The following is an 8,493-nucleotide window of genomic DNA, read 5'->3' on the forward strand; positions in this document are numbered from 1 at the left end:
ACAAAGAGACTAGAAGATGAGTGGAATTAAAATGGGATTAGATATTCATGAGTCTAGCAGCAGATTTTTAAAGTACGTAGGGGACTAAAGTCACAGATGCTGAAGTATCTTTTAAAAATGTGCCAGAAGGCCTATCAAGTATTTGAAAAGACAAAATAAAAAATATCTTTCAGAAGGGTGACCCATTCTAATAATACAAGCTTTAAGCATGGGTGGATCTAGAATTTTGAAAAGGGAGGTGCAGATGGTGTGGTGAATCATCACTTATGAAACAACTCATATTTTTCTCTAGTTTAAAAGAAACTAGAAACTTTACTTATATGCCAGGGATCTCAGGCTGTATTATTCAGTTTAAGATGGAAGCAATAACAAATATAACTTAATAGGACTGAGTTAAAAACAATCTGCAGGGCTGTGAAATAGGAGCTTCATTACCAGAAGCTCCTATTTCCAATTACTGGAAAATTGGCTCTGGGGTCGGACCCAGAGGGTAGTAATTGATGGAGGTCACTCATCGTGGTGTCGTGTGACCAGTGGGGTCCCCCAGGGCTCTGTCCTTGGACCCATACTGTTCAACATTTTCATTAATGTTGTGGACACTGGAGTCAGAAGCGGACTGGCCAAGTTCGCAGATGACACCAAACTTTGGGGCAAAGCATCCACACCAGAAGACAGGTGGATGATCCAGGCTGACCTGGACAGGCTCAGCAAGTGGGCGGATGAGAATCTGAAGGTGTTCAACGCTGATAAATGCAAGGTTCTCCACCTTGGGGAAAAAAAACCTGCAGCATCCTTATAGGCTCGGCAGTGCTATGTTGGCTAGCACTATGGAAGAAAGAGACTTGGGGGTCATCATTGACCACAAGATGAACGTGAGCCTGCAATGTGATGCTGTGGCTAGTAAAGCGACCAAAACGCTGGTTTGCATCCATAGATGCTTCTCAAGCAAATCCCGGGACGTCATTCTCCCCCTGTACTCGGCCTTAGTGAGGCCGCAGCTGGAGTACTGCGTCCAGTTTTGGGCTCCACAATTCAAAAAGGATGTGGAGAAGCTTGAGAGAGTCCAGAGAAGAGCCACGCGCATGATCAGAGGTCAGGGAAGCAGACCCTACAATGACAGGCTGAGAGCCCTGGGGCTCTTTAGCCTGGAAAAGCGCAGGCTCAGGGGTGATCTGATGGCCACCTACAAGTTTATCAGGGGTGACCACCAGTATCTGGGGGAAAGTTTGTTCACCAGAGTGGCCCAAGGGATGACGAGGTCGAATGGTCACAAACTACTACAAGATCATTTCAGGCTGGACATAAGGAAGAATTTCTTTACTGTCTGAGTCCCCAAGGTCTGGAACAGCCTGCCACCGGAGGTCGTTAAAGTGCCTTCATTGAACACCTTCAAGATGAAACTGGATGCTTATCTTGCTGGGATCCTATGACCCCAGCTGACTTCCTGCCTTTGGGCAGGGGGCTGGACTCGATGATCTTCCGAGGTCCCTTCCAGCCCTAATGTCTATGAAATCTATGAAAATCTATGAAAACCAGGAGCAGCTGACAAAAACAGAATTGCAAAAGAAAGACTGAATAATTGGTGCAATGTCAGGACTATTAAAAAGAAGAAAGGATCATAGAATCATAGAAGTAGGGTTGGAAGGGACCTTGTAGATCTTCAAGTCCGACCCCCTGCCTGGGCAGGAGGAAAACTGGGCTCAAATGACCCCAGCCAGGTAGGCATCAAGCCTCTTCTTAAAGACCCCCAGGGTAGGAGTCAGCACCACTTCCCTTGGAAGTTGGTTCCAGATCCTAGCCGCCCTAACTGTGAAGTAGTTCTTAAGAATGTCTAATCTAAACCTACTCTCCAACAACTTGTGGCTGTTATTCCTTGTTATCTCAGGGGGCGCTAGGGGAAACAAGGTCTCCCCCAAACCCTTCTGGTCCCCCCTAGTGAGTTTATAGATGGTCACCAGGTCCCCCTTCAGCCTTCTCTTGTGAAGGCTGAACAAGTTCAGGTCCCGTAGCCTCTGATTGTAGGGTCTGCCCTCTTGTCCCCGGATCATGCGGGTGGCCCTCCTCTGGACCCTCTCAATGTTGTCCATATCCCTCTTGAAGTGGGGTGCTCAGAACTGGACACAGGACTCCAGCTGTGGCCTGACCAGTGTCGTGTAGAGGGGGAGGATCTCCTCCTTGGATCTACTTGAGATGCACCTGTGGATGCACGATAAGGTCCGGTTAGCCCTGCTGACTGTGACCTCGCATTGTCAGCCCATGTTCATCTTGGCGTCAATGTTGACTCCAAGATCCCTTTTTGCCTTCGTGCTCTCAAGAAGGGAGTTTCCCATCTTATAAGTGTGTTGCTGGTTACTACTGCCCAAATGCAGCATCCTTCACTTGTCCATATTGAAATGCGTCCTGTTTTTCTTAGCCCACCCCTGCAACCTATCCAGGTCTTGCTGCAGTCTTTCCCTCCCTACTAGCATGCCCACCTCTCTCCAAATTTTGGTACTATCAGCAAATTTAAACAGGTTGCTTTTCACCCCGTCGTCCAAATTGCTGATAAAGAAATTGGACAGTGTGGGCCCAAGGACTGAGCCCTGGGGGACTCCGCTGCCCACTTCCACCCAGGTCAAATATGACCTGTCCACCACCACCCTCTCAGTACGACCCTTCAGCCAATTTGCAATCCATCTGACTATGTAGGCATCAATGCCACAGTTGCCTAGTTTTTTTTAATGAGGATGGGGTGGGAGACAGTGTCAAAGGCCTTGCTGAAGTCCAGAAAGATTACATCCACAGTGACACCAACATCCAATGCTTTTGTGACCTGATCGTAAAAGGCAGTCAGGTTGGTCTGACATGACCTGCCCCTAATGAAACTGTGCTGGTTGCCCTTAAGCATCATCCTCGATGTTGGCCCATCACAGATGTGCTCCTTGATGATCTTCTCAAAGAGTTTCCCCAGAATTGAGGTAAGACTGATGGGCCTATAGTTGCCTGGGTCCTCCATCCTCCCTTTTTTAAAGATGGGGACCACATTGGCTATCTTCCAATCATCTGGCACCTGGCCTGAGCACCTGGCCTGATAATTAACACCTCTGGAATGAAGAATTTAGATGGGATCAGGTGGATTATAATGAGCCATGAAGTTAGTTGACTCTCTCTGCACTGCCTGACAGGAAATGCTGCCATCACTGCTAAGCGGTTGGTTTTAAAATTTGAGGGGACCAGGAATTAAAGGGGGATGCAAGTGAACTAGTGCCTGCCCCCCCCCTCCACCTCCCCCCCGCCCTGCTTTAAACTGACATCTAGTTATTGGAGGTTAGGAGGAGGTTTTCTTTAGGAACGCTTTCCCCACAACTGTCTACTTCAGGGTTACTTCTGAAGAAGGCATTTCAGAATCTATTTGCTGGCCATTTGCTAAAGATAGGACTGGACTGGATGGACCACTGGAAAGGTAATATTTTATGCTTCCCTCTTCTACAAGTTTGCTTGTGATGTTTAAGCCCTATGCCAAGTAGGCAAACAGTTTTGCTATTTTGAAACTTTGATTAATGCACAAAGAAAACCCATGAAAATAACATTTTAGATTGTGAAAACCTGAAATTGTCTCCATGCAGAAGAGTGAATGTCACTAAACTGGTGCAAATTGTAGGTTCAGTCATTCTCTCATCTATACTATGTACTTAACTTGAACTTTCAATGAAGTTGGTTTAATGTGACCAACCTTAATTTGGTTTCCTGTAATAGTTCAATAGAAACTCATAAGCATTCATAATTGATTAGCACGAGGATTAATTAATGAGCTTCATTACTAAATGCAAATATTTTCAATGATGCTCATGGAGTTTATGGACAGGCACAATAAAGTGCTAATAATGATGGGAAAACATTCATGAATGGCATTTTAATTTCTTTTCTTCCTTGTTAGCAAAAAGTAAGAACCCAATTTCGCAACAAACTGCTCTTAGGAATGGGTGAGACATACTGGTAGGCCCCATGACTCCATGTGTTGCATTATCTCAAGATGGCACTAAAAAAGACCTGCAGGGAATGAGTGTTTGTATCTGGAGGGAGGCCAGAGATTGAAGAGCATTCTGGGCAGTGGAATATATACAGAGGAAGAATGAGCAGAAATTATTGAGATCCAGGAGCTCAAGCCAAATTTCAAGGAGTAAGAGTTGATGTCCTTTTTAATTCAGGATGGGCCTTTCAAATGAGTGAGTGCTAATGAAATGACTCTTGGGGATCCAGCATCCCAGAATAAAAGAAAGAGAATAGAGATCTTCCCTACTTGGCAGCTCCCTAGAGCTCCACTGACAAGGCTCAGGGAAGAGAAAATATGCTTTACCCCCAACAAATCTTCTCAGTATGTCTCGGCCTGTAGTGTGAGAACATCTTGTATGAACCCAGGAAAGTATTTAGCCAGGACTAAGTAGAGGTGTGTTTGTGTAAGGTAGAGACAGGGAAAAGTGGGCTGGTGCTTGTGGTGTCTTTGAAGGCTTCATGTTAGGGTACTGTTAATAACTAATGGAATTAGCAACAATGATGGTGTGTCCTATAAATATATGTAGATCACCTGTTCTGAGAACTCTGGGCAGTCCTAGCTGGATCTTTTATCAAGTGCTCTAGTGTACTTATTATTATCAGACTCCATGTGTAGAGCTCGGGACAGTCAGTCTTATCTAAATTGATTCTCAATATCTTGCTGTTTCAGGAGTTACAAGACTATGTACTAAGTAGAGCTCCAGTGATTTGGAACCTCCCATTTCACCTGAAGTTTTGATTTCTTGTTTTCCTTAGCATTTTCCTAACCTTGACAAAGGCATTGATTTTTTTAAAGTGGGTATGGATTTAGCAACCTTATGAACATTGCATTTGTCAGCTAGAAGAATGCATCAAAAAGGGGGAAGGGAAATTGGTTCTTTGTGGAATTATACCAGGAAAATGGTAAAACACTATGAATATTATTCAAAATCAATTATGCAATAATTTGTACATGTATTGTGGGTATATGGCAAAGCCTGAAAAGTAATATAATATTTGGGTAATTTCATTGGTACATACAAGAATTACATTTTATATTGACCTAACCAGGGTTAGGTTGATCTAAATTTCCATTTTTAGCCCCCTGACTATCCCTACATGGGCGCACTAACTCCATCCCCTCCAGCAGACCCACCAACCTCCCCTGGACCTGCCAGCCCCACCGATCCCACCAGCTTCTCCCCCTTCCCTGCAGTTACTTACCTTGGACTGCCCATGTTGCTCCCCACAATGGTGAATGCCTGCACATACCACGCCTGGGTTAGGTTTAGGTAGATTAAAGCAAGTTGCCTAACCTAAACTAGGTGCAGCGAATGCTTGCTCTACAATATATTTTGTGCCTGCCACACTGGCAGCACTCTTTCCCACACCTGTGGTGGGAGTCATTTCTTTATGATGGCCCTGGGACAGACATAACTGGCAACAAGGATGGGATCCCATGAGTGGGGCATACATTAAATCAACCTGAGGCATTCACTTTAATTGTGAGTTTTTGAAATCTGTTTGAACCCCAAATGGCTACTTATATGGAACAACTGGAGCTCATGATAGTACCCTGGAAGACTAGCCTACATATATAGAGCAGCTGGAACAGTTTTTAAGTAAATGAGATTCCCCCATGGAAACATGTAGCTGCAATACTGAGTTTGATGGGAGAAAAGTTGTATTACTGTGCAGCCTGCTCACCGCAATAAAGCCTGCAAGCAAAATCTTTAAAGAATTAGTGAAAATTGTCTAAGGGTACCTGACCCCCAAGCCATTGATTACCGCAAAAAGGTTCAAGTTTCATCAGCAAAAATCAACCTGAAGATTTATCTTTTTTCTCTTTTTGCAACAGTTGTGAAAGTTGCTAAAACATTGCAATTTTAAGGATGCAACTTAATGAGGCCCTTGGAGACAGATTTGTGTTTGGGCTACTTAATGAAGCCATATAAAGGAAGCTGTTAGCAGAGGAAGACCTCACCTTCAAAAGTGCTGTTGAGTTTGAAATAGCTATGGAAACTTCAGCAAAGGATGCCGTAGAATTGCATGGGGGAGTACCCATGAAAATAGGAATGGACATAATATGCAGTGGAAGAGCCAGTGTAGGCAGCAGCCTGATGTGTACTATGTGTGTGGAAAAGGGTCTCTCACCAAGCATCCAAATCTTGGTTGCTAAATTTTCATCTGAGAGAAATGAACAAAGTTCCTGATTAGCCAAATGAAGTAGAAATTCTTTCCCACTTTTCAGAGTAGAGATGAATCTCTTAAGCCAGCATAGCACATTATAGTACATAATTGAATATCCCTTACAGTACACATAATGCCATGTATTATGTAATGAAAATAATATATATATATATATTGCTGTTATGTAGGCCAGAGTCAAGCCCAAAATCCTGTGGATAAAAATATGTAAATTATGTTTCAGTAATATATTTGCTACTCAGTTCTATTTGCAAAATGGCAGTAAAGAATAATCACTGAATATTATTTACAAAATTAAACAAACAACTCTGCATGCAATTCTAGGAATTTAAATGTCTGCAAACTCCAAAAACCAAATAAAAGGAATATAATTCATTTGTTTGACAGCCATACAAACTGAATAATAAAATGGACAAATACGTGTTTGAAGTAATCTGACCTTAGTCTAGGACAGGGATGATAATATGATTTTAAAAGGAAGTTAGCTTGGAGCCAATCCCCACGTGACAACTTGGTGGTTGATTTTTATTTATTTTTCTTTTCATTCAGCAGGGGAAATATAAGAACCAAAGAAAGTCAGTATTGTAAGGAACTGGCATAATGCATTAATCAGAGGATGTGAAATATTCTTTTCTAGCCTTCAGTTTTAAGAAGTATTACCTATTCAGTGAAAATGTCAATAATACTGGTTTAAAACATTTAACTTTGAATTTCCAGGGCACCTTGCAGTTCCTTCAGTGTAATCCAGGTTAGAGAGAGCATTCAAATTTCAATTTTTTTGTTTTGTACTAACGATTATAGTTTGAAATAGTATAGTAGCAATTTAACTTTCTATAAAATCAGCAGACACATAGCATGTTATCTACTTTTGAAAGCCCAATCAAAAGTGTTCAGTGCAGTGAGAATAAAATAGTCAGACTGTGGGTTTTGAGGGTTTTTGTTTTTACTGCAATTGAAATACTTCTTAATGGTAGATGCATTTTTGTCAGTTACACCAAACATAAATTAAATATCTGTTGTGCTCTAGCCTGCACCCCTCACTCATGTGAGTAACCCACTGACTACTTATTGTGATTAAGTGCCACTCCAAATGTGCATGTAAAGGTGCAATAGGATGTAATGCGTGATCCACCTAGTCATATCTCCTGCCAAGCCACACAGACATGACAGAAATTGCGATTGTGGGCTCATACATTAGATCCCATCATGCCTTATCACTGGTGCCAAGGCAGAGAAGAGCCTGGGATCATGATCTTTGGCTCCTTCTGCACCAGCTCCTGAGGCTGAGAGCCCTGCAGTGGATAGGGTTCGGCACAGCTGGCAGCAGCAGCAGCATTCCCTGCACTGCCCCCACAGCAAGCCCCACAGATGACGTGGGCTGCAAGGCTCACAGCAGAGTAGTGCCAGGAACAATGCCCCTGCTGCAAGCTCTGTCGGCTGTAGGGCTGGCAGTGGGGAGTGTGCTGCCACTGCTGGGAGCCTCGTTAGGTGTGGGGCTCATAGCAGCAGCAGTGTTTCTAGTGCCGTAGCAATCAAGTTTGGTGCCTGGGGCAAAGCCTGCAGTGGCAGCCCACCCTTGCCTTAAGCACAGATCCAGGAGGCACCTACCCCCACCCCATGCTTGCCCAGGAGTACATGCAGTGGGAGCCACCCTTCCCCTGTCCCTATGCCCATCAAAATGAGCTGCTTACAGCTCCATCCCATGCCCCACCCTAGGCTGGGCAGCATCTGTCGGTGCCCCTTTGCTTCGGCACCTCGGGCAGTTGCCCCGCTTGCCCCACTGCCTTGCTAGGGCACTGAGTGTTCCCCTGTGCTGCTCCCACTGCAACCCCTGTTGCCCACATCAGCTGTGGGGCTTGCAGGAAGCACAGCATGGGGAGCACTGGTGCTCCTGTGAGCCCTGCACCTCATGAGGCTCACAGTGGTGGCAGTGGTCTTACTGCTGCCACTGCTGAGCTACAGCACTGAGAAGGCTTGCAGGGGAGGCAGGGTTCTCTCTGCTGCAAGCTCTGCAGCTGATAATGTTGCCACCACTGCGAGCCTTGTCAACTGTGGACTGGCAGCAGGTGGTGCACCCTTGTGCCTGGGAGCCGCTCAGTTGATGGAGCTCCCAGCCACAGAAGAGCATTGAACACTCCTTCAGTTAATGATGTGATTAGAACAAGGTACAAAGTTATTACATGTTTTTATGGAATAACTTATTGCTTGTTTTATTATGCCATTAATTGGTTAAACATGTAGCTGGGTCACAATTTAAGGCATGATTACCTGGTT

Source organism: Alligator mississippiensis, chromosome 7 (genome assembly GCF_030867095.1).
Source record: "Alligator mississippiensis isolate rAllMis1 chromosome 7, rAllMis1, whole genome shotgun sequence".
Classification (NCBI taxonomy): Eukaryota; Metazoa; Chordata; order Crocodylia; family Alligatoridae; genus Alligator; species Alligator mississippiensis.